Consider the following 12,393-nt stretch of genomic DNA (forward strand, 5'->3'; position numbering starts at 1 on the left):
TAGGATCAGCTGACTTGCTTTTAAGGATCAATTTTTTTACTAGCAAAGACACAGCTATGCTCTTTTAACACAACTCTGAATTTCTCTTTCCAAACATGTTATTTTTATAACTGGGATTTTGGAAATGGGCTTATGTGGAGATTTCTAACCTCTGTAGTAAGCTTAAGAAAAAAATGAAAAGTACAGTATACAAAGGAACATAATAGTGTGAACAAAATAAAATCCAATGAGTACTTAATAACGGAGAAAAGTTGATGGATGTCAGTTGACTATTCTTTAATGAAGTAATTTCATTGACAAATATAGCATTCAAAATTTTAAAAATAGTAGCAAACTGACAAAAATGAAGTAGTATAGCAAAAAATATTGGTAGATTTTAAACTAATGTTAGCTTAATCAATGCTACATAACCATTGGCCGATGGTACTAATACACTCAAGAAAGGCTTAGTCCCTGTAGCCCCACAGCCTGGACTGTTCAATGCCACTAAGGATGCCATGAGTGTCCTAGCAACTGATGGCCACTGAGAATGATGCAGATGAGCTTACCCTGCACATCTGTCCCCATGTGAGCACTATCCAGGACAGGGGCTCTCTGCACCAAGCTACCTTTTTAACCTCTGGAGAGCTTACTAATCATCCCTGTGGGTCCCATTCTATCCTGAGATGACTGGGCTGATACCAGAAAGAATACTCACAAACGCTAAAGCTCAGCAAACCACAACTAAGAAATCACTCACTGAAGCCGTGCAGGATGTGCTTTTTAGGTTTCTTGGGACAATGTAGTGTAACTTGAAGACTTCTTTGGAGCATGGACTGTTAGCAGAAAACCAGAAATATATTGTATTATGTAGATGCCCCAAAGTGTTCTCATCTTGTACTTATAGATTATATCTGTCATGTTTCAATATGCTTAAAGATCATGTAATAAACATTTGCAGTTCAGGATCAAAATGATCATTAATCACCTTTCTCAACAGCTAGGATGCAATAGATATTTTATTCAGTCAATGCATATTTAGCAAGTTCTTGTCCTCTGGGAGACTGCTCGATATGGAAAGTACAAAAGAGAAAATTAGAGACTTAGAGTTTATGATCCTATAATGGATACAGATGAGCAAGCTCGACAGAACAATGATGGACAAACAGGGAACCTCTTGGCCTTCACAGAGCAGACACTGAACTAAAACCTGAGATCTGAGATATGTGCCAATAATTCCATGTGAAGTGAAACTGCCTGTAATTGAAAATGTTAGAGCGAACCCCACAAAATTTTTGAAAAGCAAAGAGGGGCTGGGGAGTTAGGCAATAAATACTGAAATTAGCTTCAGAAGGAAGGAAAACCATCTCTTCTCTCATAAGAAGAGGAAAGAAAAAGTAAAATAGGATGGTTTGTGAAAGCAGCTGTACCTGTAATTTAATCAGTGAAAAGTTTCCATTTTACTAACAGTTTTTGTTTTCATATCATGATATTTAAAAATCACAGAGACAAGCTTCTCTCTGAGTTGTCACTTAATGAATTTTGTTCATATTGATGGTCTGTTTCAACATAATTTTTGTAGTTACTCCATTTTTCTCTTTTGGAATACTTTGTTTTCAGAGTTTAACATACTTAAAGCATTGATTTGAAATATCCAAGTAGGGGCTGGGGATTTAGCTCAATGGCATAAGTGCCTGCCTTGCGCAGTCATGAGTTCAATCCCTAGTACCAAAAAAAGAAAGAAATATCCAAGTACCCATGTATGTAAATATTTTGAATCACAAAACAATTTTTATTTTTATTTCTATACTATATAATTTCTACTTTTATAAAGGAAGCATTAGTTTGGCATCAGGATTTCCTGCTAGTGGATGGAAAATAATTTTATGTTTTAACTTTATTTCTTAATTAGTAATCCATATAAGTAGCTTCAGGATTATAGATGAAAGAATAAAACAGACGTTCAAGCAAAATGTTTGTAAAAGACTTTTTCCAGTGTCATTCTTCATATTAATAAAAAGTGGATGCAATCTAAAATCAGAGATGCACAGAATGATTGAGAGTATTGTGATTAATGTACTATATAAAATTCAGAATATTATTCTCAAAAAGATTTAAAAACATAATTTTATTGTAAAAACAAGAAAAAAATAAAACAATTTCAAAGCAATATAATAGGAGAGTAAGTAATTAATACATTGCACATTATTATCTTCAGAGTAGTTACTCAGGATACAACGTACAAACATGAGATAGTGTCCAAAGAATATTAGCACAAACTTGTCAGTGAACTAAGAGAAACTGGCAGCATATCCACCTTAGCTATTTTGTCTATGTATATAGATATTTTTTCCTTTTCCTTACTTCTTTTCCCCTTTCCACTGTCACAGTTTCTCTTTTCTTTTGAATAGTTTCTTCCCAGTTCACAATATCTATTGTACATTTTGGGTCTTATTTATTTGCTTAGCTTCTCACACTAGTGAGATTAAAGGATGCTTACACATATTGGTCATCCAAAAGATGCAAAGTAAAACAATATTGGGATTCTGGCCTCATTCCAGAAGGAATGGCTGTCATCAAGGAAGCAAGCAATAACAAATACTGGAGGGGCTGTGGGGATATAGGAATCCTTCTCCACTGTGGGAGGGAGTATAGACTGGTGCAGCCACTGTGTAGAGATTCCTCAATAAATCAGGATTAGAGTCCCATTCAGTACAGCTTTTCCCTTCTGGATATCTTCCCAAAAGTATTAAAAACATTGTACCATAGCAATACATGTGCAACCATGTTTATAGCAGCGCAGTTTGTTATAACTAAATCTTGGAAACATCTCAAATGACCATCAATCAAGGAATAGATAAAAAGATGTGGTTTTTTAAATATAATGGAGTACTACTAAGCCACAAAGAAGGATAAACTGGAGACTTTTTGGGTTTTTTGGTACCCAGGCTCAAACTCATGACCTTGTGCTTACCAGGAAAGCCTTTAAGCCACTGGGCTAAATCCCAAGCCAAACTTGAGACTTTTATAGGTAAATGGATATGGCTTGAGACCATACTCATAAATAAATAAAAATATAAATTTATGAGAATAATAAAATGGTATGCACATTGATAAGTAAAATATAATCTTTGTTGTTAATTTAAACTTGCTTTGAAAAATGGAGATTAACTGATATTTCTATTTTGCTTTTTCTATTTACTCTTGCTTTCTAAAATGGGAATATAAAAATATAGGAAAAAAGGCAAATTATGAGAGATACGCTCTTGGAATGTTAATACTGTGACGAACATAGATTAGACTGTTCTCAGTACTAAACTGCAGATGTTGTGAACATCTATTTACTTAACTCTCCATATATATTTTGTATTATAATATTGTGCTCTTTGTCTTCTAAATTTGCCAGCAATTTTTCTTTTGCTGAGAGTTAAAGAAAGTTTATATGTAACGAAAGGCAATGTGAAGGCCAAGCAGAGCCAGTCCTGGTCATTGTAAGCCTTGCTGCCTGTGACCTGCATCACTCCCTCCCCCCTCCTCCGCCTGCCTCCACACGAAGCTCCTGGCTTGGTCTATGCCATAAGCCAGAGGACGGTATGTACTGTACCTGCCCCAGATCCTTTTATTATTTGTTAGAATTTTTCCTAGTGCTAGGTCATTTTGGGCAGGAAACCATTGGCAGTTAGCAAGAGACAGAAGAAAAAGCAAAAAATAATGTACTCTCAAAAAGGGCGGGATTTGGCAGCTCCCCACGACTGTGTTATTTTAAACCAGCAGAAGCTGGGTTTGCTGATGGCAACCGCATAGGCTCTGGAGCGTGTCACTGAAAAGACCTCGGCTTGCCGGAGCCGCAAGCAGACTGTGCAATTAGGGTTAGGCAAGGATTAAGTAATCCTGCAGGAGTCACCGTTACATAACTCGGCAGCCGCTGCCCAGGGAGAGCAGCGGTCACTGAACACTATAGCGGGAACTGTCGGCCCACCAGCAGCCAAGGGTCACTGGCTGTTTCCATTATAAACCTTATTTTGTAGTTGGTTTATAACCCAGACAGTTTAATTTGCATCAGGCTGAAACCTGGCATTTAAATCAGAAGCCCGGAGGTGAATTATTTTTTTCTTTCAATAGTAGAATTTTGAGCTAGAAGAGACAGGAGAGATCCCCAAGTCCAGCTTGTATTTACAGCTAAGAGAAAGGCATAGAGAGAGAATGAGACATATTTAATATCATACGATTACCCAGAGGCAGAACAAAACCTAGGTTCTCTGCCCTCCAGATGAGAAAACAAAAGCAAAACATTTAAAAGATCTCCTAATAGCATCCCCTGCTAAAGTCACTGATTTTTCACCTCTAGAGGAGCTGGCCACACATATCAAGTACTATCTTACACTTCCCCACGGTGCCTTCTTAGCACTGGAGGTGACATGCTGGAGAAGTACAGCCAGTGACATGGCCCAGCAGGAAAGAACCCAAGCCCGGTTTTGCAGCCCATTTGGGTTTTTACATTCCTTTCTCTCCAGTCCTAACAGTTGTCTATTCAAATACTTGATTCGTTCACTATCCCCCCCAAATTTTTGTTAAGCCATTGATATGTGGTTCTCATTTACTACATTCTCATGGTTGTAAAATGAATCATAAACTAAATTGGAAAGGAAAGGAGGGTTGTGAAGGGTCATATTTCTATAAAACCATAATTGGTTGTAATATATAAAACCATAATTGGTTGGAGTATTTTATCACAAGAAATACGTTGGGGTAGAATTTATTTCTCTAATGAATCCCAATTATTTTGTCAATTTCTTTGACGAAATGTTGTCAGAATATTTAACATAAATGGAGTAAGGACACTGTTTTGAACTATGTATTATATTCAGTTGGCTGAAACTATATGTTATACATACCACATCTCAATGTCATGTTATACCTAGCTTTCCTGGAATCCAAATCCAAAGGGCATCTTCCATCAGTTACATCATGCTGTAGTATTTCAAAGTGACCGACTCATCCAGCCCCAAAAGAAAACTTGATCATGGTTATAAAACTTCGTGCGTTCACAATCTGAAACCAGCTCAGTACTCAGCAGACAGAACTCTCTCTTTCTCTCTACCTTTGTCTCTTTGTTTAGACCTGAGATCCTGGAACATTTTTAGAGCATGTCTTTTTCCTCCGTGAGATGGCACGTTCCTCTGAATCTAGGCACATATTAAGTTTTAGCAGATACACATTTTCTCTTCCGTGTATCGCGCCTTGTTCAGAGCCATAGCGCTTTTTCATATGTCAGATGCACGACGAAAATTTATGTTTACAGAAGAGTTTTTGGAGCTAAAACTATGCAGAGTGTAGGATTGTTGTACTAACAGTTGTCATTTCCTGTGGAAGAATATGATGATAGAATGAATTAAGCCCAATTTAAGATAGGAGAAAGATGAGCATAGTGAGATAGAGACTTCGACTTTTGTGTACAAGAAGTCAGGAATTGAGTTGCAACATAAAAATTAGATTTTTCCAGGAGTATAATTTAATAAGCTAAACCCAACCAAGCAATTTTGCCTATTATTCCTCGGACATTTTTCTATCATTTTGTGCTGCTTTAACCTTTACTTCCCATACTAGGATGTTGCACTGTGAGAGGTGATTATGTTTTGTTTATACTTACTGTTTGTGGTCGTTATTTATTCTGTAAGTAGATGACATTGACCACTTGAAATTCCTGCAAACCACAAAAACCATCCTAAGGAAGTGAGTAGTAATTGGCCAGAGGAAAGCATAATATGGAGAGAATTAGTCAAAGGCTGTTGTAATAATTTGGCTCAGTCAGAGGATTCATTTGTTTTGCGTTTCGTGTCCAGTATATTATAACATTATTGAGGATGACTTCATAGGTCAAGTGCCACTAAGAAACCTCACATTTTTATTTAGCGTGAGGAGATCCAAACTTGCCAGAAAGTCAATATTTATCAGGGTCACTTCATTTAATATTTTTCTTTTCTCCATAACTTAATCCCCATTTCAGAAAGTGACAACTTCAGTCAGTGGTCGTTTTCTCATTTTGTCAGGAATGGCATGTCGCTGAAACCTAACTTCTGGTTGCTAAGAATGAAACTGAAATGCTTTTTCTCTGAGTAGCATATCTCCATGTTTTAAAAACATAAGTTTTGGTGGACTTCTTGGTGTTAATATTAGGTTTTGATGAGTGTTTGGGTCCTGTTTTAAGAGTTTGGGAACCATTAAGCTGAACATTTATGCCTTACGTGGAACATTTGTTTTTGAGAAAATTCCCACGTCCAGCACACAAACTGCATAATAACAAGAACCTAAATGCATTTCAGGGAGTTTGACTTGCAAATGAATTTCTCTGGACTAGTTTCAAAAACCACTAAAAAGTGAGAGTAGCTTGAAGTGAAATGAAAACTATGCAGAATTCTTGTTGTAAATCTAAATTCTAGTTAATTCTTAAAACAATTGAGAAAACTGATAGTTTCCTAAATGACCACATCCTGTCTCTTTGATACTTATGCAAAGAGCAGTGTGTCCTTTTAACCACAGACATGCATGGCACAACACACATCCAGCCTATATGAAACTATAGCTTATAATTTCTGAGTACCTGTATGATTCCCAAAATAATGAGAAATAATTCTACAATGAAATGTGTCTTGTGGAAGAGAAAGAGATTTAGTGATCTTCTATAACGTAATTGCTTGGTTAGACACACGTGCATGGATACTGAGTTGGCCGGGTACTATCACAGCAATGACCCCATTCTTGGTACTAGAATCTGTACATTACATCATATCAGCTTTCCCATCATTAGGCCATACTATCACTAGGGGACTTGAGCTACAGCTGGTGACCCTAAGGCAGAAATATCATGGCAGTAGGACATGGTGGACCAAAGTTGCTGACTTCACACTGGCCAGGAAGCACAGCAGGGGAACAGTGCCAGAAAGGAAGCATAGCCAGAGAGGAGGGGGCCAGGGACTGCATAGATTACCTAAGATCACACCTACTGAGACACCCACAAATGTGCTTGCCCAATGCCAGGGGCATTCTTAATCTGGCCAGACTGACATCTCATAATTAGTGGTCACAGATATGCACATCTATGTATATATAAAATAACTACTTTTGTTCCAACTTTGTGTTCAGATATCTAGAATTCTTCCATTATGTTTTACATTCTATTATGCTTATAGTTACAGTACATATATGTATAAAACTACACTCCATGGTATAGTGTAGCATAATATATAGTATTATATTCAAAAAATTTTCAAAGACATCATCTAATTTTAATTCGTCCTTTCTTATTTCATTCTGGGAGACTTTTCTTTACATGATTTCATTTCCCAGATCACCTAGTAGATGGCCCTTCTATGCACAATTTTGTTTCCACAATCATGGTTCTAAAATATTTTACCTCTGGGAGCATTGTTTAAAATTCCAAGAAATCTTTTGGTTCTCTAGTTACTTTTTTCATAGCAGCTCACTTTTGTTTCACTGATGCAGCCTTCTCTGGAATCCTGTTAAAGATGATTGTTATAAATTTTTGTTTCATCACAATCTTTTCTCTGTGCTGCTAGTTTTCTTCTTTGTTCTTGCTGACTTTCTGCCAGTCTTTGGGGATCTGTAATTATGCTTATGGATGTCTGTAAGGGACAAAAGAGAATAAAAATAAGGAAATGATACATTGTGTTCTCCCTTGACTGGGCTCACACTCCTACCAGAATCTATTTTTGTGTCAGTTAACACCACAACAAGGCTGGCTGGCGAGGCAAAGCTGTGACTCACATCTGGGGCAAAGTCTAAGGGGAAGATCAATTTAAATCTGAATACTCTGACTGGGTAGTTCTGGTTCTAGAAATTTATCTTGAGGAGTTCATGTCATATACACAAAGGATTAGGTGCAAGAATGTTCATCACCATCACAACATTGCAAGCAAAAAGAATGTGACATCAACATCAGTGTGAAAGATAGATATTGGTGATTTGGACAACGGATAATAATGTGGCCCTTAAAAGTAACCTTTTAAAGCACAATTTAAGGAAAAAAAAGAAATGCACACATAATAATATTAATAAAGAGAGGATATGCTTAACTGTCTGAACAAGGTGCTCCTATGTAGAAAAACAAGATAATGAAGACATGTGTGTTGTACTCCAAAATATTTACCATGTGGATCAATGATGATATTCAATACCTGACCTCAGGAGCTTTTATTTTAAAACACTTAAATATATGAAATATATATAATATTTATCAGTTCTAAAGCATAATAATGACATAAACAATGACTCATTTCCAAATTTATGAACTAGCGTATTACACACAAAGTTGGAACCACGAGTTGTGTGTCTTCCATTTCTGTCCTCAAAGAGAACCACTTTTCCGAATGTTGGCTTTAACTTTTCCTTTAGCGTAGTGTTTGTTTGCCAAAATATATTCCTTACCAGGGAACAGTGTGATTTGGTTTTGTTTTTGCATTGTATAAAACTGAATCATACTAGATGCAATCTTTTGTTACCCTTTCTCCACATATGTGAAGGCTTGCTTGCTTTCACTGTTGTGTGATGTTCCAGTATGAAGCTGCATCCTTATTTGCTTATATTTTCTGTTCATGGATCACTTGAGCTTGAGTGTCTTTTCATTAGCACAGTTATGAAAATCACTGCCTGTTTCAAGATCCAGGGGCCTTGTGCTAGCTAGGTAACAATGTAGAGTGAAATAGCTCTGGTACATATTAGATACAAATTAATTTATGTTTTTAGCAGACCTCATTTTCCATTGATCTACTGCCTCAGCTGTACATCACTTTTATCGGTGGATGAATTTATGCTAGTCTCTACTTTCTGCTCTCAGTCTTATTTATGTTCTGAGCTAAAACCACTGTCATTGTTACAACTATAAGAAATTTTGACATCTCGTGGGAGAAAATCTGTCACACTATCTTTTCCTTAATGATGTGTTAACTGATATTGGGCTCTTCCTTTCCATCATAAATTTCAGAATCAGCTTCTCTAGTTTTGAGGGGAAAAATCCTATTGATCTTAAATGGAAATCACATTTAAGTAATTTGAGCATATTAATTTCCTTATAATAAGTGTTCCTTAAAGATGGCAAAGCTTTGAATTTATTTAAGTTGTCTTTAACACCTCAATAATTTTAAATATTTTCTTCATAAAGATTTTACACACACATGCACACACACACGTATGTGGTTCTGGGAATTGAATCCAGGGCCTTCCGAAAGCTAGGGAAAGGCTCTAACACTGCGCTAACTTTTCTGTCCATCTTTAATTTACTGATTCATTCATTTATTCATTTACTTTCATATACTGGGGACTGAACCCAGGGCCTCATGAATGCTACCTCTGAGCTACACTCCCAGTCCTTTTGTGTTTTTTATTTTGGATAGAATCTTGCTAATTGCCAAGCTGACCCTCATCTCGCAATTCTCCTGCCTCAGCCTCCCATGTAGTTGGGATTTCATATATTTTTGTTAAGTAGGTTTTATATATCTTATATTTTATTTTCCTATAATATAATCAAATTGTCTTATTAATTCTGTAGATTCTTTAGAGTTTTATATGTGTGAATTATAAAGATTTTAAAACCTTAGAGGTTCTGTTTCATTTTATCTTACTTGATTACTCTAGACTTCTCACTCTTTCTAATTTATAAGAGAGCGCTTTTCAAATTCTGCCACAAAGTCTGATATTTGATGTAATTTCTATCGACCCCTTTTATCTAATTGTAGAAATTCTTTTTTATTTCAACTTTAGTAAGAATAATTTCAATATTGTAAATAATTATTGCATTTTAGCTATTGTTTTCTCTGCCTACAGAGATGATTATATGATGTCTCTCAGCATACTAACTAGATATACAGATATTTAACAACGTTGAATTTCTTGACTATAGCATACCTATGGATTAAGATTTTCAAATTATTGTTTTTGTCAAAATATTATTTAGATGATGTGCAAATACATCTATGCCCTTTAGTTTTCCTCTTCCATATTTGCTTGTTGGGTTTGGCAAGTGTAATAATGATCCCCCAAAAGAATTCTATGTTCTGATCTCTGGAAGCTATAAATATAGTGTGTTATTCAGGAAAAGGATCTTAGTCAGTGTGATTAAGGGTAAGAATCGTAGTGGAAGGCCATCCTGGACTATCCAGATGGGCCCGAACTAATTTCATGCGTACATCCCGGATGTGGACGACTAGAGCTGAAATGTGAAGACTCCACCTTTGCCAGCTTTGAAGACAGAGGAAAAAGGCCATGAAGCCTGGAATGTGGGCAGTTTCCACAGGAAGAGCTATTTCCCAGTCTGGTATGATCGGTGTAAGACTTTGGGTCCACTAGAATTACATGTAAGATAACAAATGCGTTGTTGAAAGCAACTAAATTTTTAGTAATTTGTCACAGTAATAGATAAATTTATCTGGTTTGTTATTAAGATCAGACTTGACTTAGAAGAAGAAATAGTTCTTTACCTTCTATTTTCATTTTCTGGTTATATTTGTACAGGACTGGATTGATACATTTTTTAAAAGTTTAGAAAAATTTTTTATTAAAATTATGTGGGTATCCTGTTGATTTTATAAAATTTTTTCAACCTTGGTGCATTTTTGAACTGTTATAAAATTATTTGTAATTTTATTAGTATGCAGTTCACATTAAGAAGATAAAAGATTGTTCTTTCATTGTAGAAGTTTTTTCCCTGGTGCTACTAATTTTCACAAGTCTGAGTATAAAGATTCATAGTATTCTGATGCTATCTTTTTAATCTTTGTACTATCTTTAGTTATATTTTGTTTTCCATTCCTAATGTTATTTATTTGGCCCTATTTTTCTTTTATTTTTTAAAAAATTCACCTATAGCTTGCCTACTTTGTATTTGTCAGCTTTCATGAAACACCCTCGACTAAAAGAAATTTAATTCAGTTCACATTTTAAGAGGGCTTAGTCCATGGTAAACTGGTTCCAAAGCAGAACCATCAGGGAAGAAGGGTGTGGTGAAGCTAAACTGCTTTGTTCATGGTGTCCAGAGTGCGGAGCAGCAGGTCAGCATCAGAGAGAAAAGGGTGAGGAGCCAGGCGTAGATGCCAGGGTCATGCCCCACAGGCCCCCCGCCACAGCTACCAGTCCCCTGGGGGTATCTCAAAGCCACTGAAGTTGACATTCCACCTTCACTGGCATATTTTTCCCAACTTCTTTATTTTTATGTATTTTTAGTCTTCCTTTTGGAATTATTTCTTTTTATACTGAAAAGAAAACCTTGGGAGTTGTTTTATTAAAAGTATAATAGATTTATAATTTACTTATATACATATGTCTTTACTTTGTCCTTTTTACTGAAAGAGAATTGGGGGTTACACAACTCTAGGTTTTATACAGTATTACCATATCACCATGTATTGTCTTCTGTTGCTGCTTGAGGCATCTATCATTAGCTCCATTGCTTGTATTTAAGTTTAAGAGCCTCTCTTCCCGCTGGGCACCAGTAATTCCAACAACTGGGAGGCAGAGGCAGGAAGAAGACTGAGAGCCGGAGGCCAGCCTGGGCAGTTCAATGAGATCATGTATCAAAAAAACTAAGATAATGAAGAGCTTCTCTTTGTTTCTGGATTTCTAAAAATTAAGTGGACAGTAGAAGGGGCATAACTATACATTTGTATTTTTCTGTCTTTTAGTCAATAAATAAAATTAAATAAATTACTTATTGATTCATGTTTCCTCATATTCCTTGAACTTGTAAGAATTTTTACTCATTTCATTGTATACTGCTTGTGTTCCTTTCTATAGATTCTCATTTGTCATTATTTCTGGAAAACTCTTTATTATTATCTATTCAAATTTGGCTCTGCTGTATGATTTCCACACTCTTCAAAAACTGATAAAACAAATTTAGATTTTCATGTTCTGTCTTTCCTGTCTTATAACTATTCTTCAGTGATTTTTACTGCTGCATTTTTCATTTTTGTTTTTTATAATAAAACTTTTGCTTTACTTACCCTTTTATCTGTGCTGACCTGATCATGCATTAAGATGAATTAAAGATTATATTTTCTTTCTTTAAAGCTGTCTTTTATTTAACTCTTCCAAGTGGTTTGAAGTTTTTATTGTATTGCAAAAATATTTTACACATACGTCCTTCCAATATATGCAGTCCTTGAATTCCATATCCATTGTTTCCTGATACTATTGGCTCTTGCCAATGACCGTGATTTGCTTTTGCCACTTCTACTAAGAATTCCGTGTGGTAAATTATCTGATAAAAATAAACACTTCAAAAGGATTATTCTATCAGATCGTAATAGGCTTTAATAAAAGGATACTCATGAATAGAGGGGGTGGGGTGGTACTTGAATACCTTTAAGTACATACAAATGATAGAATGCGTTAGAAAGCAAT

Source organism: Cavia porcellus, unplaced genomic scaffold (genome assembly GCF_034190915.1).
Source record: "Cavia porcellus strain 051 isolate PalLab524CR breed Dunkin Hartley unplaced genomic scaffold, mCavPor4.1 scaffold_22, whole genome shotgun sequence".
Lineage (NCBI taxonomy): Eukaryota > Metazoa > Chordata > Mammalia > Rodentia > Caviidae > Cavia > Cavia porcellus.